At 38.3% G+C, this 25,818-nt stretch overlaps 1 protein-coding gene and 1 non-coding gene across 11 annotated transcripts in view; both read right to left on the bottom strand.

The window, feature by feature from the left end:
• The window catches only part of NCOA2 (nuclear receptor coactivator 2), a 234,538-nt gene extending 233,768 nt beyond the window's left edge, over positions 1–770 (bottom strand). For 3 of the 10 annotated variants that reach the window (XM_072951833.1, XM_072951828.1, XM_031692238.2), the window contains exon 1: positions 554–769. The gene's annotated coding sequence lies outside the window, so the exon portion shown is untranslated. Of the gene's footprint in view, positions 1–27; positions 119–187; positions 310–553 lie in introns of those variants that run through there. The other 7 variants (XM_072951832.1, XM_072951821.1, XM_072951834.1 and 4 more) reach the window with 6 other exon arrangements.
• A 9,728-nt stretch (positions 771–10,498) lies between these two features.
• On the bottom strand, positions 10,499–10,605 carry LOC116286039 (U6 spliceosomal RNA). The gene has a single exon (XR_004195804.2). It is a non-coding gene; the product is annotated as a U6 spliceosomal RNA (small nuclear RNA).
• Positions 10,606–25,818: the final 15,213 nt, after the last annotated feature.

The following is a 25,818-nucleotide window of genomic DNA, read 5'->3' as shown; positions in this document are numbered from 1 at the left end:
GCTTGGCGTTTCCATGAAAGAATGCACCTTCTCGGGCTTCACCTTCCCGTCTCTGCCTCGTGCCCCTCGAGGACGCAGGAGCCACGGTCCGCGCCAACCCCGCACCCGGCAGGGCGGCGGGCACCTCGCTCCTCGGGCGGGGGCCGCGCCCGCACCCCCGGCCTCCCCGCCGCGCCTCGACTCTCACCTCTTGCCGGCGCCGCGGGCTGCAGCCTCCGCCCGCCTCGCGCTCCGGGACTCGTCTCCCGAGCTCTCGCAAAGCGCTGGAGCGCCTCCTTTCTCTCCCAGGGACTCCGCGTCTCCCCGCCGCTTCCCGCCCTCCCCACCCCCCAAACCCCAACTCCCCAGCTTCGCGGCGCCTCTGGGATGCAACTCCCGTTTTCCGCGCACTCGGGCAGCGGTCCCCGCACACAAAACAGCCCTCTCCGCGGCGCACGGCTCTGCCCGGCTCGGCGCAGGAAGGGCAGTCGGGGCCGGGGGTGGGGACGCGGCGCCCCCCGCCCGCTGCCCGCCTCCCGCCCGCCCTCGCGGCCCCCAGGGAAGGCGCGGTTACCGGCTCGGGTCGGTCACGCCGTCAGGTGCCGGCTGCTGTCGGCGCTGACCTTCGCCGCCGAAGCTGTGGCTGAGGCTGCGGCCGCCATGTTCCCGTGTTAATAACTGCTGCCTGGTTGTTTATTTCAATGGAGATCCTCCCCCAACTCCCTCCTCCTTCTCCTCCTCCTCCTCCTCCGCGTCTCCGCACTTGCCGAGAGAGACACAGACCGCGCGAGCTCGCGAGCAGGGGAGGGGGCTCCTGAGCCAGGCCGTCCCTCCCTCCGCCTCCCTGGCCGTGGCCGCAGCCAAGTCCTGTCACTGGGGAAAGGACGGGGCGGAAACTTGCCTCCTGCGCCCCTGGGGAGGGGGTAAAGGTGGACAGAGGGTTCTCCAGGGAGCAGACCCTGGCCGCGGGGTCCGCAGCATCTCTCGGCTGAGTCCTCTGAGAAGGCGACCCGGGGAGAGGTGAAGAGTGAGGAGAGAAGGGACAAAATGGGTGACTGTGGAGGGTGACCTATGGGTGACTAGAAGTGAAGGGAGAGTAAACAGATGACTCCATGGGAGAGCAAAGGGCAGTGCCAAAAAAGAAAGCGAGCGGATGGGACAGGCCGAGGCTGCAGAGTAGAGGCGGTGGGATCTTGAGGCTGCAGACGGCGAGGAAGATGTCCCCGCGCGAAGATCGGGGAGAGCCAAGTACCAGGTTCGCCCCAGGAGGAGCCTCCCGCGGGCGCTCCGGCCGGACCACTCTGCCAGCAGCCTGCACCCCAGGGCGCACCTCGCACGCCCCGCGTCTGCTGCTGCGCCCTGGAGGCGCCCGTCGTCCATCCGTTCTCCCTCGGCTCCAAGAGGCTAGGCTTCTCCTGTTGCAGCCCTGTCTCAGGAGAGGATGGAGGGGCGCGACTGTGCGATGCGAGCTTAGAAGGGGGCCACGGAGCAGCTGCATGATAAAGCAAAAGTGCACACAGTGTGAAGTCTAACCTGGTTGGGCTTTCTCTTCACGACTTGGATCACAAAAGTTTTTTTTCATTGGAAAGTCCACTTTCTAGACATCAGAAAGTAATGTTGGGGAACACAAGAGAGTTGCCCTGAAAATTCGAGGAAAATCCTCATTTAAATGTTATTTGGATCAGTTTTATGCTTTGGAAAAGCAAATTCTTCCCTACTTAGATACAATTAGAAAAAATGAGCAACATTTAACAAATTTCCTTATTTTTAGTCTTAAAACGAGAAGGGTCACTTGCCATAGACAATAATAGTGTTTACTGAACACTTACTATGTGTGTCTGGCACTGTGCTAAAGTGATCGTAGATTTTGATTCTCAAGCCTTACAAAGTAATTATCTTTTTTTTATCCTTCCCCGAAAAATGAAGCTTACAGAAGTAATTTGCCTAGGGTCAGACAGCCAGGAAGCTGGAAAGGATTTGAGTCCACTTCTGGCAGACTCCAAAGCCCACACTTTTAAAGGTGTCTTCAACCTCAAATTTGTGGGAATGCCACCAATTTTATTTTGGGAAAGAAAAAATGTATATATATGTGTATATTTGACTATGAATAGAATATGTTTGGAAGGCTATTAACAAGTTGTTAGCACTGGGGAGTATGAGTGGATGTGTAATGGAATACTTCCACTTTTACTTTGTACACAAAACTAGTGTTTGAAATACTTGCATTCACCATGCATTAATTTAACAAATTTTAAAGATAATTTTAATTACTTGGCATAACAATCAGGTTTCCTGAAAACCCAAAGCTCTCCAAAAAACTAGGGGAAGAAATGGTAAATGAAGGGTTTTTTTATGACCCGTCTTCTTCCACAAATATTCATCCGTAGTGCTTCTACAGTGAGGTAGTAGTCGCCTGAGTTCTGTCACATTGCTGGACTCCGATTTCCGTTCATGTCCTCACCCCCAACTCTGAGTTGTGATAAAGAAAAGATTCCCCTGCTTGCTCTCTAGTCCTCCCTTCTTTGGCAGAAGTCCAGAGTCCATCAATCCTCTGCAACAGTAGACTTCACACTTTCAAAAACCACCCATGATATCTGTGCAAATAAATGACTCCCCATTGCATTTTCATATTACTCAAAATTTACTCAAGACACACAATTGTTTCTACAAAAATGAACACCCCCCCCAAAAAACAAGCCTGACAGCATAGCATAATGAGTTCTATCTCCAGCTGCTCATCAGTTGCCTCCAACCTTAAGGAATCCTGTAACTTCTGGGCTCCCATACAGCCTCTGGGCTCCCTTGGCACTTCGTGCGGTAGTTATAACAATATTCTGTCTTGTACTGGAGTTGTTTATGTATTTGTCTTTTTCTTTCACTAGATCGTAAGCTACTTAGGGCCCAGAACCACATCTTGTTCTTGTTTTTACAGGCTATAGCTCCTAATAAGATTTCACATCATGTTTGCTGTCTAACTGAATCTGTAAAATGTAAACAGCAGTTTCTGGTCCAATCTTCATGTCCATTTCCCCAACTCACCCTTCAATAACTTGCTCTTAAAACACATTTACAAAAAAGTGTTTTCAGTATTTTGAAAGAACTTAGATTTCTGTAAGACCTCAGAATAGTTGTTTAGGAAAACCCATTATTGGTGAATTATCATGTGAAAATGCAAAATGGAAGGGAAAAAAGTAAATACGTTGACTTAATGATGCAAAGAAAAGAAAGCAAAGATACAGGAACTGGATATGTTACCAACAGAGGACAACCCAATAAGGAAAAAAATGGGTGCAAATCATAAAGGGGAAGGAAATTATTGAAATTTAGTAGAAGCAGAAATTTGACACACCATGGATGGATGAGGCAAGTAGAAAAACCAAGAAGGAATGTCAGCTAAATCACAAGTGAAACTTGAAGTAATAAAGAAAAATCATAATTTATATATTTAAGAATATACCTAAGAAAATGTGCATTCTATAGAACAAGAAATCTATTTTGTCTGCCTTCTCTTCCTCATTCAACTTGAAGCTTCTCACTTTCTTCATACATAAACTACATAAAAATGGAAGATTGTTGTATCATTACTACTAGCATGCTTCAAGATATAATGAGAGGTAATAGTATGGTAAGAAGAGCTACAAAAGACAGGCAAACATATGATCTGGGCTTTGACACTTACTATGTGACTTAATATCTCAGTTTCCTCAACTATATATTTGTCACAAGACTCAAACAAAATGGTGTAAATAAATGTACTCTGTTAACAATCAAGCTCTTTATTCAGAGGTAAAGGAATATTATGATGTTGACTAGATGTGCACATAGCACAGTTATCTCTACTTTGGTGCTCCATTCCAATTACAAAAGCAAAAATCTATAGTTGATTCTACTTAAAATGTAATCACTAGAGGGAGGAATCTGTTAAAACATTTGTTTGACAATTTGATTATTTAAAAAAACAACTGTTTGACCAAATGTTTCATTCTTATTGTCTGCTCTCTCCAAATCCCTTAAGTATTATAGCTACCATAAATGTGTCTAGTATAGGTCAAGCATACTATATATATTTTTATTTCTAATCAAAGTAGGTATTATATGTATTGTTATTCTCACTTACATATGAAAAAAGTGAGGTTCAGAGAAGTTAATTTATACAAAATCATAAAGATGCCTTTGCAGAATAGCTAACAGATTGTGCTAAGATTCTGTTCTCCATCACTGAGTATCTCTACTACCCTAAGCAACACGTTGTCTTCATCTTTATTTCCTCAGTACCTACAACAATTCCTAGAACATAATACACGCTCAATAAATGATCGTGAAATGAATGAATCAGTAAATGAGAGGCTCCCTTCAAACCATACTACACACTATCACAAGATTAACATTCCCATTTTTATTCTATTTATCACTTGAAAATACTTAATAATCCTTTGTTGCCTACAGAATACAATTCAAGTCCTTTACCTTATATTCAAGACCATCCTTGGTAAGACCTTAACTGCTTTTCTAGTAATAATGGCAACAAAATATATAATACATCCTCACTCATTCCAGGGTGTTCTGAAATCAGACTGACATGAGTTTTCGTCTTGGCTCTTACTAACTGTATTAACTTAGGTGAGTCATTTAGGCTCTCTGCAAATCCTATCCTGTGCAATAAGGCAAGAAAATGAAAAAGATGTAAAATCATCTTCATTCACTGATGATGTGCTTATATACATAAAAAATTCAAAAGAATCTATAACTATTAAAGTGAATGTAAGATCACAGGATACAAGATCAACAGCCAAAAATAAATTGTATTTCTATATATTGGCAATAAATACTGGGAAAATGAAATTTTCTAAAATATTTACAAAACATAAAAAAATCAAATACTTAAGACTAAATAAAACAAAAGATATGTAAGAACTCTACCTTGAAAACTAAAAACATTGCTTGATAGAAATTCACAAAGGCCTAACTAAATAAAAGGAGAGATGTGTAGACTCAACATTGTTAAGATGTCAGCTCTTACAAAATTGATCTATAGATTCATTACAATCCAAATCAAAATTCCAGTTGATCTTTTTAGTGAAAATTGAGAAGCTAATTCTAAAATTTATATGGATATACATATATATATATATATATATATATACACATATACATATATAATCTAAAACAGCCAAGACAAACTTGAAAAACAGGTTGGGTAACTTTACTGATTTCAGTAATCAGTATAGAGCTATAATAATTAAGACAGTGTGATATTAGTATAAGAATATACCATCAGATCGATGGAACAGAATTCTGGGCTTTCACCCAGAAATAGACCCCCAAATTTAGTCAATTGATTTTTTTACAAAGTTGTCAAAGAAATAAAATGAAGAAAGGAAAGTCTTGTCAATAAATAGTGCTGGAACAACTAGACAGCAGTATGGAGAAAATGAATATTGACTCCCACCTCACACCGTATACAAGAATGAATCAGAGATGGATCATAGATGTTAAAAGCAAAACTATACACTTCCTAGAGAAAAATATGGAATAATAAATATCTTTACAACTTTGGAGTAGACAAAGATTTTTTGTTTTAAATAGGACGTGAAAGACAATAATCAGAAAAGACAAACAAATTAATTGGACTTCATTAAACTTATAAACTTCTCATCAAAAAATGCCACTAAGGAAGTGCAAAGGCAGTCCATGATTGGGAGAACGTATCTTCAGTATGCACATCAGGCAAAGTACCTGTATCCAGAATCAGCAAAGAACACCTCCCAATGAATAATATGAGGCAACCCAATAACAAAATGGACAAAGGGCTTAAAAAGGAACTTTACAATAGTATGTGAATCGTCAATAAACATATAAAAAAGATGCTCAAAGCCATTAGTCATCAGGGAACTAATGCAAATGAAAACCACAGGAGGTATCACTCACACACCCTCCAGAATGGCTAAAATTATAAAGGCTGACAGTACCTCCTATTGACAAGCACATGCAGCAATTGGAACACTCATTCATTGCTGGCAGGACTCTGTAACCACTTTGGAAAACAGCGTGGCACTTCCTCATAAAGTTAAGCATACACTTACCATATGACCCAACAGTTCTAGTCCTAAGTATTGACCTAAGAGAATGTTGATCTGGGTGACAATTGCATTTTGACAGTGGTTCATCGAAATTTATTGAGTTGTACGTTAGAATTTATGTATTTTGCTACTTGCAAATTATATCTGAACAAAGTACTATTGGCATTTTTAAAAAATGGAATAAAAGAGAAGTTCTTCAATGTAATAAAGTGTATATACAAAAATCCTATAACAAATGTCATACTCAATGGTGAAACATTTACAGCTTCTCCTAGAGATTGGGAAAAAGAACTGGGCATAGAATGTCTGTAATATGTTACTTTACATAGCATAACACATTTTTTCTACAGTTCTCCTTCTCTTATGTTTACCTCAACTAACTCCAAAATAAAGATGTCTATTCAAAATAGAAACTAAAAAAATTAAGTGCAATATGAGAATTACAGTGCATGTGTGTACTCTAATGATTTAGAACTGGTATGTAGTGTTTACCTTATCTCTCTTAGCATAAAAGTTCTCGCGGGTAGGCTGATGGTGAGGAAATCTTAGAATAGGACATATGTTCTAAATTAGAATCTGAATCCATAACCAGTGTGACTTAAACACTTGATTAGTTGGTTGGTGACATCTTATTGTGGTGAAATAACCTAACCAAAAATTATCATTTTAGCCATTTTTGAGTGTACAGTTCAGTGGGAGTAAGTACTTGCACATTGCTGTGCAAACACTATCCATCTCCAGAACGTTTTCATGAAAATGTTCCAGACATGTTATCAAGTACATCCAGGACTGAGTTTCCTACCTGAGGCATTTTAAGATTCCATGCAGCTTGGAAATACTGTATCAGGGAGCTAAATCACACTCAGAGAAAAAAAAATCCTTTGATTAAAATGCAAGATTTTTATAAAATCCTCGGTCTGGAAGTGCTGAAGGATAGTGCTCAGTTTTAGCTAAGACAGAAAAATATCTTTGTGAAAAAAACCACATCTGAAAAACGGCTCTTCTTTGTTCATAGAGCCGTCTTCTTGCTTCTTTTGAAATAGGCCTTTGTAAACATGGACCACTGGACAAATAGTCTGCCTAACCATGGAGCACTCATTCTAGCAACATTTCTGGGGATTTAAAATATAAAGCTCTGTTTTTATTCAAAACATTTACAGGGTCAATCTATGTTATATTTTAATTAGCCTATTATTTATGAAAGTCAGTTTTTGACATCCTTGATGAAATGCCCAGGCTCCTGGCTTGTTTGTTTTGTTTTGTTTTGAGCTTTTCCCCAAGGTGATTATGAAGTTTTGCATACACAACTACCTGAAAGATTGCGATGGTCCTCACGCCCCATCCCCAGACCTTCCAGATGATTAATGTCCAAGTTCCTATGCTGAGTAGTAGGCATGTGGATATTTATTGTTCTTTATGTCTGTCACACGTGTTAGAAATATTACTTTGTGTATAGTCAGTATTTAATAAAAACAGCTTTAAAAAATTCCTTCTATGATATGTATTTTACTTAAGCACATTCTTTTGTTACAAAACAACAACAGCTAATACTTAGATCCCGCTTTTCTTCTAGGCTAGGTTTTAAAATATACTGCTTATCCTGGATACTTTCTCATACACTCAGCTTTACACATGGCCAACTAACCACCTAAGACTGGCAAGGTTTTGACTTGACTGGAACTCTCTTCCCTCTGCCTCTGCCTAGAGTCTTTCCCACTCATGTTTCCTCTCCTCATTCTCTGTTAAAAGTTACACACCTTTTTCTTTTCCCCTCGTAACAGTGGTTTCATTTACAGTATCACCGTTTCCTCATTTCTGTGTCTCTCAAGAGTTTTGCTTGTCTGGAACCTCTGCAGTCACTGATAAAATACCAAGCACAGGTGAGTTTGAACACACTTCTGCAGTGTCATCACGTAACCCCAAGATTCGCCATTCTAATCTAGACACATTTAACAGAGTCCTTTTCCACAGGCAGCCGATTAAGTTCTAGTTTTCCACAGAAACACACACAAGAGTTATGCCCTGTTACCACTGCAGTGCTGTGTTGGATGTCACAGGTTTTAGCAGGGCAGGTCGGAAAACCTAAACCCTTTGAAAAACCTTGTTTCCATAGAAAAATATGTTCTGCTTCATAACCATTCAATAAGCAAGTAAACTTATAAAATAAATCCATGAGGATTGCCTGTACTTTTCATCTAAGACTTCAAAGCCTTTCACAAAAACATCATTTTTTTAAAAAGGCTTTTTGCCATAACTAATGGTTATTAAAGGACTTGTTATATTCACAACTAAGAAGCATATATTAACAGAGCTGGACACAGAGTGCAGGAGATAACGCACAAATTATTACCGTGGTTATTGGATATGCTTCTTTCCATTTATGAACTCAACACAAATTTATTGAGTTCCTCTTCTGTGCAAAGCATTATTCTCAGCACTGGAGACCCTGTACTGAACAAAACTGGCAGCACCCCTATCGTAATGGAATTTACAGGGGATGTGCTTCATACTAGGCATTTAATAAATATTTGTTGAATGAATGATTGTATGTGGCTAAGAACAATTTAAATATATTTACGTTTTATAAAATTAAGTGAAATCAGTGAATGGGAAAGGGGTGGGGGTTGTGGAATGTAAATTAGGGGAATTTGTTCCAGGCATCATGGTTAAATTATCTCCTTATTATGAGGAAGCAATAGTGGGTAGCAGTGTTGGGTGATCAAAACCAGAAGTCTAGCATCTCGATCATATACATGACCATGACTTTGCAGAGCACTGGTTAGGAGACAAGTGCCATCCCAGTATTACCTCTGTACTTTTTTGCAAATTATAACTCTGAGACCAAAGTGTACTTTACCTACAGGTAATTTTGATTTATCATCTTACCTGCAAGGACTCAGTCTCAGTTTATGGTGGCATTATAACAAAGAACCCAGTTTTACCAAATGTTAACAGAGACTTTAGTTAAAATACTGGGGTTGCATTTTAAATCCTGTTTTCATAGATATTTGTAATATATTTCTTCTTTATGATATTACATATGATTGCAATCTCCCAATAGGAAATACTGAGAGAGAGAGAGAGATTTATTTTAAGGAATTGGCTCATGCAATTATGGGAAGTGGCAAATCTAAAATTTACAGGGCAGGAGAGCAGGCTGGAAATTCCAGCAGGAGTTGACGCTACAGTCCTGAGTCTGAAGGCAGTCTGAAGACAGAATTCCTTCTTCCTTGGGGAACGTCAGTCTTTTAATGCCTTCAGCTGATTGGATGTGGACCACCTTCAGTACAGCGGAAAATCTGCTTTACTCAGTGTCTACTGATTTAAATGTTAATTACCTCCAAAAAATGCTTCCACAGCAACATTTAGACCAGTGTTTGGCCAAACAATTGGGCACAAAGACAACTTGACACATAAAATTAACCATCATAGTTTACTGCTTATCAACTTGACATTCACATACACCTCCTTAAACCCTACTTAATTTCCAAATGAAGACAATAACAAAGTCATACTTCTGCCTAACATGATACAACTATCCTGTGTACAGCTGAAAGCACACTAACTCTTTCCCAAGAAGAGAATCCAAAACCTTTGGGTGATAGTCACTCTTCTCCTTGATATCCTGTAACTTTAGTAGTATGATGTAAAGTTAACAATAAGTAAATACTATGATGTAACATTAATAGATTTGATGTTATCCGATAAGGGGTAAGGAGGGAGGGAAACAAAGGTAGACAGATAGGTACATACACACACACACATACATACAGATATACATATACACACAAACATATTCATAACAAAAAAGGGAAGAAATACTTATAACAATTACTCTTCATTTCTGTAACTGGTCACATGGTCATAGCTAGCATTGATAATGTCTACCCATTACATATTCCTTTTGCCCTCAGCAAGCATCTTGGCTGGTTATGGTTTTTTTTTCTTTCTCTGTTTTTTTTTTAATTGAAGTATAGTTGATGTACAATATTTTCAGTTTCAGGTGTACAACACAGTGATTCACAATTTTTAAAGGTTATACTCCATCTGTAGTTATTATAAAATATTGGCTATATTCCCTGTGTTGTACCATATATCCTGGTAGTTTACGTATTTATCTATTTATTTTTGCTGGGTGTTAGTTCCAGTTCCTGTTGTCTTTTTTTCCTTCTTCTTTTTCTTTTTTTTTAATTGAAGTATAGTTGATTTACAATGTGTTATTTTCAGTTGTACAGAAAAGTGATTCAGTCACACACACATATATGTGTGTATATATATTCTTTTTCAGATTCTTTTCTATTATAGGTTATTATAAAATTCTGCGTATAGTTCCCTGTGCTTTACCGTAGGACCTTGTTGGTTATCTATGCTTATTTATTTTATACATAATAGTTTGTACATCTCCATCCCCTCCCCACTGGTAACCACTAGTTTGTTCTAAAACTATGGAATGCTTCACGAATTTGCATGTCATCCTTGTGCAGCGGCCATGCTAATCTTCTCTGTATCGTTCCAATTTTAGCAGAAATGCTGCCAAAGTAAGCACTGGTTGTGGTTCTTTACCCAGTAGAGTGACCCAAACCTTCTTTCATGAAGCATATGGGCCATTAATAGACCTGCCTCAATTAGATTGTTGTAGTTTCCCATTGACTTTAATCCAGAATGTGTTACTAGGGGATCTCCTGGATTCTAGGCATACTCTTCCCTACCTCTGTTTTATAGTAGCAGTCCAATTTTCCCTTGGTAATCAGGATCAATCACTCCAACCAGTATAGTAACTTCCTTCTTTGCCTGTTAATTCAGAGTCATGAGAAGCTCAAAGTAGTCAGGTGGTCTTAATGTCCAGTTTGGAGAATCATTGCTGTGTCTCCCAGTAGACGTAGTCCTCTCTTTGGAACTAAGACCTCTAGACCAAGAGAACATAAGGTGACAGGGATAGGAAATAGAATTTTTGCTAGTGGATCACAGGGTAGTAGTGAGTAGTGCCCCTACCATTTCCACCCCTTGATTCTTGGACCTCAATCCGCGAGTCCTGGCTATGGGAGAAACAGCACCATGTATTGGATGCCAATTTAGAGCATATACAACCTCCTGGAAAATCTTACCCAGTCCTGCAAGGTATTGCCACTTAGCTGGTTCTAGAATTTAAAAGGTCTTCAAAGGTCTTCAAAACGCCTTTCCACTATTCTATCAAGCTAACTGCTTCAGGATGGTTGGAGAACATAAAATTCTACAAGTGTGGACCATTGCCCCACTTTATTTACTATGAAGTGAGTCCCTAGATCAAAAGCAATGCTGTGTGTAATACCATGATGGTGGATAGATGGCCCTTTCTGTGGCTACCAGCCCACCTCTTTCCCCCAATGCCCTTATCATTGCCCAGTGGGCTCATGAACAGTGTAGTTAGTCATGGTTGCAACACAGACTTCCATTCATCAAGGCTGGCCTGGCTAAGGCTACCACTGAGTTCCCAATCAGCCAGCAGCAGAAACCAATACCAAGTCTCCAATATGGCACCATGCCAGGGTGATCAGTCAGCTATCTGGTGACAGGTTGATAACATTGGATCACTTCCATCACAGAAGGGACAGCATTTTGTTTTTCATGGAATAGACACTCTGGATAGGGGTGCACCTTCCCTACATGCAGAACTTCTGTCAAAACTACTGTCACAGACTACTTTGCTAAGGAACACCATCTCTTTACAGTATTTTGTAAAAGAATAGACATAGCACTGAAATAGTAGTTACAACTCAACTTTCTTTTGTGACCAAAAATCTTGTACCCTATTAACAATATAGTAGTTTCAATAACCTTGCTCTAAAATGAAAAAAAAAAAAAAAAGGTCTGATTCGTAAATTACTGTTGGTTGTAGACATGTCACCAGCAGTAAGTATCTGGCGCACTCAAGTGAATGCCATGGTCAGTCTGCTTTCCACCGGTGTATGTATTGGGTTGTCAGTGCCAAGCGGAGAAGTTTGGGATCCCCACAGGCATAATTTCAAGATTTCTTTATAGTATGGTGGAATTTTACAGGATTTTATAAAGAACAAGATACCCAGATTCTTTACTGAGCAAATTCTCCCAGTGCATTTGGCCTGATTTCACTGTTGGCTTTTTCTTGATTTTTACTAGGTTTTTCATATGTTAAATTTTAAGTAGGGACATTTTTACAATTTTTAAAGTTTTATTTTCAGTCTGCTTGCTCCTAAAGTAATGTTTTTAAATGATCCAAAATAATATATTTTATATAGCATATTTTAAATAAATAGTAAGTGGATTTTCTGTAATAACATATATTTTCCAGTACTGTGTTATTATGCATACTACTCTCTTTTCTTTATTTTGGAATGATTATCCTTTCTTCACAAGACATTCTTTTTTCTTGCTCTTTTCTCTTCCCCACAAATTGTTTCTATTCCATTCTTGGTCTATCCCATTGGCCCTTTCTCATATATTTTTATTGTTTAGTTACTCTTCTTTGGGGGGTAATTAGGTTTATTTATTTGTTTAATGGAGGTACTGGGGATTGAACTCAAGACCTCTTGCATGCTAAGCGGGCACTCTACCACTGAGCTACACCCTCGCCCCTGTCTATTAACTCTTAATCTAACTCTGTCACTGTCTCTTCATGAATTCAGAATGATTCAAGCAAAATCTATTAAAATGAGTTTTTCTCTTTTACACCAATGTTTAATCTGTTTTTATTTGTCATTGTCAAAGCACCCTCAAATTTGACCTCAATTTCAAACAACCTTCCATTTGCTATTGATACAATGGTGATGTTGGTCTACATTTCACCTTCTTGTAACTTCCAATTAGATATGAATTATTATATTTTTAAAAATTTGGTTTAGATATAATGCAACAAAATATATTATACTAAGATGCATGAAATTAGACTGTAACACATTCTTCATTCAGGGGAAGCCCATACACATCTCTGTCATAGCACAGATGGCACTTCATCTTTGCTGAAGAGAGTACTTTTTTTTTTCTACTACTGGATTGTAAGTCCTTTGAAAACAGGGGGTGTATGTAAACCTCTTCTGTCCAGCACAGTGTAGGGTTTTAACAAATGAATAACAAATGAATAAATGAATGAATGAGAACCATTACTTGTATAATTTCAGTGGTCTTTTCCAAAAAAAAAATACTTCCCTGGTCATCTCCAAATGACACCAGATGAAATTCCTTTTGCCAAGTTTCAAAACTTTTAATTTCCCAACCGGACTTATTTTCCACCCAAGTTATCCTTAGGAAAATACATTCGCTTTAACTTATTCATCCAAGGCAGAAGTTGTCGTTCCCCATTTGAAGATGAGAATCATGTCCCCACCCCAGTAAAAATAAATGAGGAGCCCCGCCAGGTGATTTTAAATGTAGGCAAAGTTGAGAACGGCTGGGCTAAGATAGAAGTAACTGAAGGCAGGTTCTAAAGAGTAAGGAAAGAAGAAAAATGCGATCCATAGTGACCTGTGGCAGAGAAGTTCTCTGTTGGGGGCGGGGCGGTGGGGGCAGGGATATGGAGATGAGCCCAGCTCTTCCTTCAAGAGGCTGGGGATGGCCAGCAAGAGAAAAGTATTTTTTAAAGTATGCATTGTCTTGAAAGATTAAGAGGAAAGATTATAAGTACTTTGTAAAGAGGCAAACTTCAAAGAGGAAAGAATTTCAAATGTAAATTTAAAAATGAGGTCAGAGATTCCAACAATTGCTAATAAAAGGGCCCTTTGAGTTTCTTGGGCTTTTACAAAAATATTGCCCAGGCTCGCAAATACGGCAAGCGGACTGGGTATACAGACTCAGAGAAAAGTGTAAAGAAGAATAAATGTTGACACAGCAGGATCTGAGAGAAGAAAAACTGTTCTAAGGAATTAGTAGTCCCCCAAATTGTGTGTATACTATGATTGCAACCACTTAGAAACCACAGCGCATAAGGATGTGAGCAAGAAGAGAAGAGAGATGACGTTAGACAATTGGCATGTTTAGGTGTCTTGAACTCAAACTGGAAAGTTCTAGTTCCTGCTTTGCGGCTAACACACTGTGCTGCCTCAGGCAAGTCTGTCCCCTCCTCTGGGGCTCCATTTCTTCACCTGCAAAATGAGGGAGTTGAAAGCTTGAGCTAAATCAGTGCTTCTTGCAAGATTTCTCTGAAAGAGTAAGCAAAGGCAGCCGAAGCTCAGGGAGGGGAGAGCCTGAGGCACCTAGTGCAAGTACAAATCTTTTTAACTCCTGGTGTTTTGTCTTAAAAGTTCACGCCCTAGGGAGGGGGTGGGGTATGCCTCGGGGTAGAGCGACTGGGTTCAATCCCCCTCCAGTGAAAAACAGAAAAAAAGAGAGGAATGGCGATTTAACAAACTTAATAATTAAAATGAAAAAGTTCATGTTCTGGCCTGTAAACATACCTAATATGTGAATTAATTCTCAATAAAACAGTTTTTTCAGAAAGTTCATATACTTTTTATTCCTTACTCTTCTTTTTGGGCTTTTTTCTTTTAAATACAGTTGAGCTTGTATTGTATATAAAATTTTATATTCTGCTTTTTTTCCACTAAGTATTATATCGTTCACATTTTATATATGTCATTAAAAACGCTGTTACTTTTCTTTTTACAGCTTTCCAATATCCCGTCATATGGCTGTACTATAATGTATTAACCATCTCCTAATTTGGGATATTCGTGTTACAGCACAGTGTGTTTTTGCCACCACGCTGCCTTAATTCCGTCTGCTTGGATCCATGCAAAGGCTGAGATTTCTTTATAGTTTTTAATTGAATCCTCTGAAGTACAGAGATTGCAAGATGAAAAAAATTTTTTTCCCTTATTGCTGCCATGTGTTAAGTGGTCTTTTAGTGATGTAAGTTGTAATTCATTCTTTTTTGAGATCTCACTGCTAAAGGTAGGGGAGAAATTAACATTTACTGAATCCAGGGTCTTTTGTAAAGATTATTATAGGTCATCCACCCAGTGAGGTAATGACCATCCCACTTCGTGTAATAATAAGCTGAGACTCAAAGGAACCAAGTGACTGTCTAACAACATGCAGCACTGGGGTTTCAATCGGGTCTTACCTCCCCCGATCTGTCCCCGGCCATCGTGTTCAGCATACTTTGGCCCCAAAGACACTCTTGCACTTCCCTCATCATTTTTTTTTTAAATGAAGTCTAGTTGATTTACAATATTATATTTGTTTCAGGTGTCCAGCATAGTGATTCAGTATTTTTAAAGAGTATACTCTTTTTAAAGTTATTACAAAATAATGGCTATATTTCCCTGTGCTGTACAACATATCCTTGCGGCTTATTTATTTTATACATAGTAGTTTGTATGGCTTAATCCCCTACCCCTATCTTACCCTTTCCCCCTTCTGTCTCCCCACTGGTAACCACTGGTTTGTTCTCTACAGCTGTGAGTCTGTTTCTGTTTCGTCATATACATTTGTTTGTTTTTATTTTTTGGAGTCCACGTGTCAAGTGATAACATCAAGTATTTGTCTTTCTCCTCTCACTTACTTCACTGAGCATAAGGCCCTCCGGGTCCACCTACGTTGCTGCATCTTGAATCCTCTTTGCCGCTCTCTCTTCTTGGCAGTGCCTTGGTCTCTCCTGCAACTAGCATCTCTTTTCTTCATAAGGGTTCCTTGATGCGCAGCACATAGTTTGTTTTCCAAAGGATAAATAAATGAAGGACTATTTCAATGCTTACAGCAGGGGTCAGAAAATTTTTTCTGTAAAGGGCCGGATAGTGACCATTCTTGCCTTCGTGGAACATATGATCTCATACGTATGACATCATACGTGACAGTCCCAATTACCCACCCCTGCCTTTGTGGTGGGAGAGCAGCCACCTACCGTACATGACAATGGATGTGGCTGTGCTCCAATAAACTTTTATTTAGGGACACTCAAATTTGAATTTCATGTAATGTTCATTTCTCACAAAATATTCTTTTTTTGATTTTTTCCCTTCATCTATTTAAAAATGTACAAATCATTCCTAGCTCAGGGGCAGTAAAAAAAAAAAAAGGGGCCTGGTGGGCCATAGTTGGCTGACTCCCCTCCCCCACATGGGCCTGGTATTCACTGTAAGGCTTGCTGTGGCTGCTGTGCGAGGTGACTGAGTGATGGAGTGTATGTGGGTCATGCCCACAGGCTCCATTAGGACAATTCTAAAGGATGCACATAAAATAAAGATCTCAGCCAATAAACCCCTAGTACATTAATGTTTGTGAGAATAGGTAGTAAGTGATGTCAGAAATGCATCTCCTGAGACCAGGCAACAGTGAGTCCCCTCCAATGGCAGTGATCAGTTAGCATTCCCATTTCCCTTAGTGCGGGGATGGTATGTCTTGTTATCTCCACCTACATTCTAACCACATGCCTAAAAGTCTCACACCCTGGCCTCTCTGTACCTTGCAGTTTTCCCCTGGAAAGACAGCCCATCGCTATGTCAGCCTCTTGCCTGTGGCCATACTTCAGACTTTAAAGCTTAAACTGGCTTCCTCCCCACCTTATACCTCCGCTTTCTTTCCCCTCACCCTTCTTGCTGCCTCAAGTCCAACAATCCTTCCACTCCATTGGCGCTTATAATTATCTGCTTCTAATACCTGTCACTGTCCTTCACCCAAATCCAGTCTTCACTTTCCTCCTTATCCAGCCTAAACTTCAAGGTCAGTCCTGATACTCTCTCCCTTGCTTAGGCCATCACGGTTTGGTTTTCAGCAACTGGGTGGTGTCTTCAACTCAGACAGGAAACAACGGTAGAAAAAGATGTTGAGTTAAACCCCACACCCTTCCCCATAGCCTGGTGATGCCTTCAGTGCTAAGGGGTTTGTGTGTCACTCTGGCCTTGAGCATTTCTCTGAGGACTGCCTACTCCCTGGCCTAAATCTGGGTCCACAGCTCATCTGCTCCTCCAAGGCACAATCAGAGGAGGGAATGTGAATGGTGTCAGAGTTTCCAGGATTATCTGGGCCACTATCTCCATTTCTCTCAGCTCTTTCAGGTATGTTTTTCATGAAAGAAATCTAGGCAGAGAAAAAAAGTGGATACCAGGTACACAGCAAAAGCTCTTCTCTGTCTGTAGTTGGATAATTTGGGCTTTCTGGGCTGAGAAAAGAGATGACCTAATACTTCCTACTGGGAAATAACAGGTTTGGGAAATAGACAAGTGATTCTCATCTACCGCAACTGATAAGGTGAACCAAGACGCTCTTAAAAATACTCAACGTACGTCAGAGCGAGCCAAAGGTATAAATCATATAACACAATTTTGATGACCAATAAAAGCATTCTTATTAAAGGAAACTAATCTTAGAAAAAAATTAATGGCTTTTAAACATAACTGTTAAGATTAATAGAGAAAGAAAAGGTATTATACTTTTATGTTTGATGTCTAAGAAGCATTCAGATAGTTACATGAAATTGTACTGGATAAATCAATTCAAATTGATTTAGTTTTGGGTACTTGTGAATAAACTAAGAACTGGCTAAAAGACCAGCAGATTATGTGGTCTTGCTTCGAGATAATGATACGCATTGTGAACTCCAATATGGGGCATGCTGTCAACCAGAAAGCTTTAGTGTGTGGTTCTTTTATCTACGGTTATTATTTGATACAAGTTCCTGGAGGGCAGGGTCCATGACTGTGAATCAATTTGTCTTTTTATTTCTTGTGCCCGTCCTGTGCCTGACATATGGTTAGCTGCATAAACACACCTGGAGTGAATGATGAATGAATGTGATCATGAAGGTGAGACACTGCAAAATCTTGAATTGGCTTTTAAACCATTAAAGAAAGCCTAAATTATATTCAGTGTGCCTTATTTTCTAATTCTTTGGCCATTGTTAATCTGTTATCATGTCTAATGGTAAATTCTCAATTAAATATGATACTCTTATTTTCTCACCCAGCTGAAAATTAAAGTTTATTGACATACCATTAGATGGCAGATCCAGTGTTAATATTTCTATAGGTGGCCTTAAGGTACTAAATATCTTTAGTTTTCAGTGGAAAAAATCAAGAGCATTTCATTAAAACAGAGAAACTAATAAAATTAGGAACTGATGAAAATTAAACTGAGACATATGAATCTTGAAATATATAACTTTTACTTTAAAAAGGAAGATTAAAAATATTATCAAATATAGAACTATATCTGAGTGTAAGCAGAGATATGTTCACATGAACACTTTATTAAAACTGAGTATATAAAGTACCATATCTTCTTTTTATCTGTTAATCTTACATTTCTGTTTAAAAGCAGTTAATCTTTTCTCAGACTAATTCTCTCTTAGTATGAGTACTTATATTGTTCAGCAAAATAGTGCCATGCTGGTTATGCATTCTAGTACTAAAAGCCGAGAAAATAGCTCGATAACATACTCCTTGAATGTTCAAAAAACCTTTGCAAACTCTCTTAACGTTCTGAGTTGAGTAGTTATTTCCCACTGTTTGTACAAACAGGTGCACCCTTTGCCAGCCCTGGGCCCCTGTTCTATTTCCCTCAATTTACTGCAGCAAACTATTTATCCTGGAAGTAGGCAATAGGAGGAAGGTGCCCAAGAGCAGCCCTGTGAACCCAAATTTCATGACCTGCGTGTGAAATATCCTACCAAACCACTAGTCTACATTCATTCTACAGGAAGTCAAACCAGGCAGGGTGCACCTGGATACCGTGGCTTCTCCAGCTTGCTAAGTTGGATACTTCTGGTCAGGTATAGAAAAATATCACAAACATATGTCACAGGAACCAGTTTACATAAACCTGCCCACACTAAGGCTATTTCAGTGAAAATGGAGAAAGTCTAAGATCGTCAGTATTTCAATAAAATATACTTTACTATCTGATTACAAAATGACATAAAAATATGGCAAAAGTAGCAAGAAAACTAACAGAATTCTCATGTAGACATAAGTATCATAAGACTATGATGCTTCCCTCCTCAAAGAGTATGATATTTTTCCTGAAAATTTTCTTAAAAATGCCTTTGCTGTTGTATGTGTAAAAATTTTTTTTAAAGGAAAACATTACAATGTATCTGGAAATCTTTAATTTCCAGCTGTTCCACTGTCAGTGATGATGGGAGACAGGAACTTGGTTTAGCAGTTTGCCTGAAGCAAGCAGCAGAGCACCTGTTCTGTAGGGCAGATCGCTCAGGAAGCAGTGTGCCCTCTGCGTGGAATCCACCCCATGCCACGTGGAACTAATTTGCTTCAAAAAAAAAGAAAAAGTCTAGAATAAAATATACCACTCTATCTCAGTTACTTTCTTGTGGGACACTATGTGTTTTGCACGATTTTCAGTCTAAAATTAGAAGGATGAAGAGTTCTTGTGGCTAATGTCGATCTTTAATCATCTTGGATTCTCTGCATTTCAGGCCTTAGCAATTTCAAATTTCCAATGGGCACTTTTACTGCTTTCTGCCAAAGCAGGTTCGACTGGGTCAGGCTAAGTACAAGGCACACCCATTTACCGTCAGGAATTACAAACGCACAATTTTAAGATGTTTTGTTGCAATGTTGTAACAGGCTCAGTTATATTTGAAACCTGATTAAAATGATGTATCTGGCGACTGGGACGTGAGGCTGAGCAGCAGCCTCTCGAATTGCTCATACTAAATGCTGTTTCTCTGCTGGTGCACATGATTGTCCTAGCAGTGACAAGCCTTTCAATTAAACAGAGCTACTTCAGTGTGCCCCTGTAAGAAGGGAGGAGTGCTGTAAATATGTTACAATTCCACTTAAATTATGCATCTCTCTTTCAACTTCCTTTTCTCCCTCTGTTTCATCTTTTCTTTCTTCCTTTTTTATTTTCAAATTTATGCTCCTTTCAAGACTAAAGTCGTTTGCTATACAAGAAGTACAGAGTAGTGATAGCTGTAAACTCACCCTTAATCTTGTTTGACATTTCACTCTCTTCTCATACAGAGACTCACATTTATTAAAAAGGAATAATAGGAAATATGAAACAATTACAATTCATCTCAAGTGGAGAGTAAAAACAATAACAAATCTGAAGCTTTAAATTTTAATCATCAATCGAAGAACAAAAAGATTAAAGACTGAGAACACAAAAATAGCAGCAAAAGATGATTTGTAATTTCAGGACAATGTCAATTTTAGTACATTTAAAATTTTTCTGGCCAAAAGGCCTTTGCTTTTGCATTTTAAAATTTACACAAATAAAATGAGGTAAAAAGGAAAACCTTTTACTCCCTTGAGGGAAATGGTATAAAATTACAGTTACTTGATAATTGCTTTTAACTTTAAATAATTGCCTTTACTTTTACAACAGAACTATTTTTTTATAGCTTTATTAAGGGATATTGGCATACAAGAAAACACAAGTGATTATGGCGTACAATTTGACAATCTGTGATCTGTATATCCTTGAAACCACCACCTTGGTGAAGACAAGTGAACATACCCACCACCTCCAAGAGTTTCCTTGTGTCCCTTGATAATTCCTCCCTCAGCTCCCTCCTAAATACCCTCTTCCTCAGGGCAACCACTGAAGTGTTTGCTGTCACTGTAGGTTAGCTCAGCACTGAGTCATCGCTCCTCAGCATCCACCAGTGATTTGTTCCAGGACCCCTGTGGGTTTTCCCTTATTTAAAATGGTGTAGGACCGTCAGCCCCCGGTATCCCCGGATTCTCCATCATCAGGTTCTACATCTGCAGATACCGAGGGCTGACTGTACTTTTAATTAGCTATAACAACTAAAATCGTCATTTCCACTCAATTAAAAAAAAATTTGTTTTGTTTCCTAACTGGAAGAAAAAGTAATAATGCTGGAGTGAGGTGCATGATACACAGGTCATTAGAAAGCACCCTTAATTGAGTGATGATTTTGCATATTATTTTTTACTCCACAGCCTAACGCTAATTGGATTAAAGAGTAAAGAATCCAGGAAATGAAGTAAAAGAGGAGGAGTGTTGATTTTAATAAATAGGGTTTTTCTTTCCTGTCTCATCTGTCACCTTATTTCTAATTAATAAGTGGATTTTTTTCCCTTCTTTTTTAATTAATAAATGGATTTTAAAAACCTGGCCAAAAATGGAGATCTCTTCTGACAATTGTTTCAAATAAACAGTATGTTTAAAAAAAAAAATCAGCTGTATGTTGGATCCATGTCAATAATAAAATAAAGTGAACTGTGCAAATAACATTAAAACACCACCTAAGTGCTCTCTTACGAAAGTACAAGTTTATCCTAACCCATTATTACAACATGCACATGTAAAAATTATGTTTGCATATAAGTAAATATTGGCTGAGGGTGCTAAAAACTGTAGCAGTTCAATTCTGATGGTTTGTAGACGTACCTGTACATTTTGCATTTTGTTTTTAATTAAATAAATATTTTTGTAATGAATGTATAATCAATACTTTGTTTCTATCCCTTCCCAATTTACATTATTCTGGTGAAGTTGAAGATATGCTTCTGCATTTTGAGTGTTTTTGTAAGATGTGATCTCTCAAGTAAACCCAATACTTCGTTTTATAAACCGCACATTTTTCATCCTCCTGACATCACCAAATGAAAATGCTGTACATTGGAACATAAAAGAGAGACCCAACTTAGTTGGAATGATAATGTATGTAGCACTAATGCCGTTTATCGATCATCATGAAGGGGTTGCTTTTTGCTTACTGCAGCTCTTCTACGGTAGAGCAAGAAGCAGAAATACAGTGTTTGTGAAAAGTGGTTGCACTAAAATGCTGTCATGGAGTGAATGCCTCTACCATACTCTCACAAAGCGAATTAATTAGTTTTTCACAGAATGAACTGTTAGTTATTTGGGCTATGTGTATTTCAACTCTTGAAAATGCAGACAATGTTAATAGTAATAAATCTATGTAGACCTCATGGCCTAATGTATATATTTATGCACCAACTTGTATGTGAATTTTAATTAAAATATGTCCCAAATAGTTTATTAATTCCAATCACTTTTTACATAGTTTTGAGAGATTGCAGAGACCAACCTAATTTACTAAAATATTTTAATTCATGGATAAGTCCTGTATTGTTACTGCATTTATACTACTTGCTCATACAGATAACTGAAAGAACACAGCCAAGTCCAATTTCATCACTAGTTTCGAATTTGCTAACCATTTCCCTGACATTTGAGACCAAGGTAGACAGTTTCGATTTATAAATTAAATATTTCTGTGAATCTGGTACAATGGGAAGTACAGGACTTTGAGTGAAAAAAAAAAAAACAACAAAAACAACAGAGTAGATATGATGTCTTTCTCTACAGGATTTCAGAAGATAAGATTTTCATTTCAGATAGGCACTAGGCCAAGCAAAGTCCACACCTTCAAATTTTGGAAACCCTGGGATTAAGTCACAAAAACAGGAGAAATGCTGGACTCTCAACAATTAAAATTATAACGTACCTTCTTTTTAATGACAATTTCAGATTTATATGTTTTTATACCCCTGGTAATGAATTTAGATTTGGCCAACATGCTTCAAATTAATAGGTAACTATGATTCAATGTACTTTTTTTTTCCTCTGAAATTAAATTCTGTATGTTCCAAATAGTATATTCGTTCTAGCCACTGTTTACATAGTTTTGAATAAGATAGTAGTGACCAATCTAATTTACTGAAATATTTTTATTCATATATTTTGGGTAAAGTCCCAGATTTTTAACAAAAACCAGTTTATTTTCATCAATTTCCTTGAGAGATTTGTGTGTTGCTTGGGAATTCTGCTGTTCCTCTATTGATTAGAAGCTATAATTCCATTAAGTAAACTGAGAAAGCACATCACAAACTGATGTTAGCCATAGGTATTTTCTTACATATCTGTTTTTTGAAAAAGCTGAACGGGATATCTATATTTTACTTGGTAATATCTCAATTTCCTCAATAAGTAAGTCAGTAAATTGAATTTATAGTTTATTTTGCCTTTCCTCCCATCAAATTATATGGATAAGAAATAATGTGGTCTCATAACGTAATTCTATTTCCAAGAGAAAGAACATGCAAGTCTATAAAATAATAGTCAATAGTATTTTGTCAAAATATATTTATTGAGCACATACAGTATGCAGGGCACTGTAGGGGTGATAGAAACATTTTGTCTCATGCCCTTGTGTTCAAAAAGAACATCTTTAAAGAGAGAGATATGGATAGAATTTAGGTATGGATGCATGTTTAGGCAGGTCAAATAAAGACCATGTTTTCTGATCTATGTATCAAAAGTAGCTTTGGTGGAGCCACACATGTCAATAGAGGGCCTCTGGATTTAGACATTTTCAAAGTAATCATGTTAAAAATAAGCTACAAGCCTTAAAAACTTAAGATTTGAGTGGTGATGGGATGAGGGGTCCGATATGGACAGGCAGGTGGTGGTCAGATCATAGGTGGTCTACATTCTTTAAGCAATAATTCAGTTATTTAAGAGTTTCAAAGAAGAGAGCAATTTTCCAGGCATAGACAGTAAGAATCTGAATTTAGAAACAGTGCTTTGACTAGAGAGGAGAGTCTGAGGTGGTAAGGGAGCATAATTGTCAAAAGGCTTGATCACTGACTGAACGTGACTGGTGATCAAAGGTCTCCAGGTTTCTGGCTTGGGCGATGGGATGGATGAAGTAACCATCCCTCAAAGAGAGGGGCTAGGGAGAGAAGCACACATGGAAGAGAAGATTATCCCTTTTGGATATGTTGAGTTTGAAGTAATTTGGGGGACTTTTTAGATAAAAGTTCCACCAGGCAGTCAGGTCCTTTGGAACTTCAGGTGAGGATTAAAGATTACAGATTCAATGAAATAATGAGACTCATTAGCGTATATGGACATGTGTTCAGGGGTACTGCATGGTACATACATATAACAGTTATATTTTTTATGAGTTAAGTTGTTTCTAATTGATATTATTCCTCTTCTGCTACAAAGATGTAGAGAGGGTTGGCCAGAATCAAACATTCATAGGAAAAATGTAAGTTCATTAAGTCACCCAGATAGCTTGAAATAGTATAATTTTGCAACTGTGAAGACAAAACATCTGGGTGATCAGATGAATTTTTCGTTTTCCACCTAATTGTTTTAAAGTTAGATACTCCTTCAGTAGTCTGCTGTCACCATGGTAACTTTATACTATGTGTGTGTGTATATATGTACTACGTATGTGTGTGTGTATATATATACACACACACACTTTGCTTTTGCTACATAGGGATTATCTGAAAGCCATTTTGGATTTAAAAATCACAATTACAATTCTACTTTCTATTTGTTCAGAGAATTTCACTCCATTGTTGTGTTGTTACCAGAATTTCTGAGTTTTCCTCACTATTTTTTAATTCCAGAATTTTTGTTAAGAATAATCTGTAATTCAAAACTCTTCTTTCTTCTAGGATTTTTTTCTGCCCACTGTATTTTCCTAAAGTATTCATTTTATTCTTTCTTCTTCCTCTCTTTTATTTAATCATTAAATTATCTTATTTTATTTGGCTTTATACTGAAATAACCCAATATATTACACTGACCTCACCAAAGCTAGACATATGTACAGCATTTACTTAATTGAACCTTTCTGGCTTGTCTTGTTCTATATTTAAGCCTCCATTATGCAATGCTATTTACTTGATTTATTGGATTTGGCTTACATGTTTTATAAATTGTGACTGTTGGGAAAATTTTAAAGAGATTGACTTGGCCTGAGTGGGGAGTTTTATATTGAGGACTCATTGCCATTGAAGTTACATTTGTTTAAAAAAATATCCATTTTAAGAAAGACCTTGATCTAGGAGTATATAACACAGGCTACCAAAAGCTAGGACGAAAGATTTCTCCCAGTTTTTTTTTCCCCAATATTAGAATTTGTTTAAAATCTCTACTTAAGATTAAGTCTATGTGATACCAAACACCAGGGTGAGGGGTTAGAAATTCAGTCACTGAGATGTTTCAGAATATCTGAATAGAAGGCATTCTGTGGGCCCTACATTTAAATGGTTTTCTGTGTTGCCCTCTTTCCATCCAGAAATGTGGGCTTCTGCCGAAGTCCTTTTCTAAGGCTACGTTTATGTAAAATAGGTAGCGTAATTGTTACCTCGTTAACAAAGTTTAACGAGCATTTCTTGTTAAATAACTTAATATCCTCTGATGAAAGAGACTAATTCAACATAAAACACTGCTTTTGCTTTTACCTGTGGTTTGAATGATTAATTTTGAACGGCTTTTGCTATACTTAGTAGTGTATGGGATGTCACTATGTGCCAAGAACTGTGCTAAGTGCTAGGGAGTCAAAACTAAATTAAACACAGTCCTTGCCCTTAAGAAGCTCACAGACACATGATGAGGTAATGGTGACATTAACAAGGTGTAATGGTGACATTATCAAGGTGCAGTGGTGATGTTCAAGAAGGACAGTGGACACCAGTGGAGAAGGGGGTCAGGGAAAACTTTGGGAAGAGGTGATGCTCCAACTGAGCCTCATAAGAGATTTGGATCTATTCCATCAGCCAGATGGGGAAGGCATTCTGGGAGAGGAAACAGCACAAATGGAGATGTGATGCCTCATCACTCATTCAGTCATGCAACAAATATTTCCTGAGCAAGTTCTATGTGCTGTGAATAGAAGACACAGCTTTGTGTCAAGAAGTGCACTGTCTGGAGGGGATGTAAGACTTAATAAGCAGATGTCAACACAGTACCATAAATATAATAATGGAGGGACTCACAGTGTGAACTGGAGCTCAGGGGAGGGACTGCCCATCCAGATTCCTCATCCAGC

Source organism: Vicugna pacos, chromosome 29, assembly GCF_048564905.1.
Source record: "Vicugna pacos chromosome 29, VicPac4, whole genome shotgun sequence".
NCBI classification, from domain to species: domain Eukaryota; kingdom Metazoa; phylum Chordata; class Mammalia; order Artiodactyla; family Camelidae; genus Vicugna; species Vicugna pacos.
This window is presented reverse-complemented; position numbering and strand designations above follow the sequence as displayed.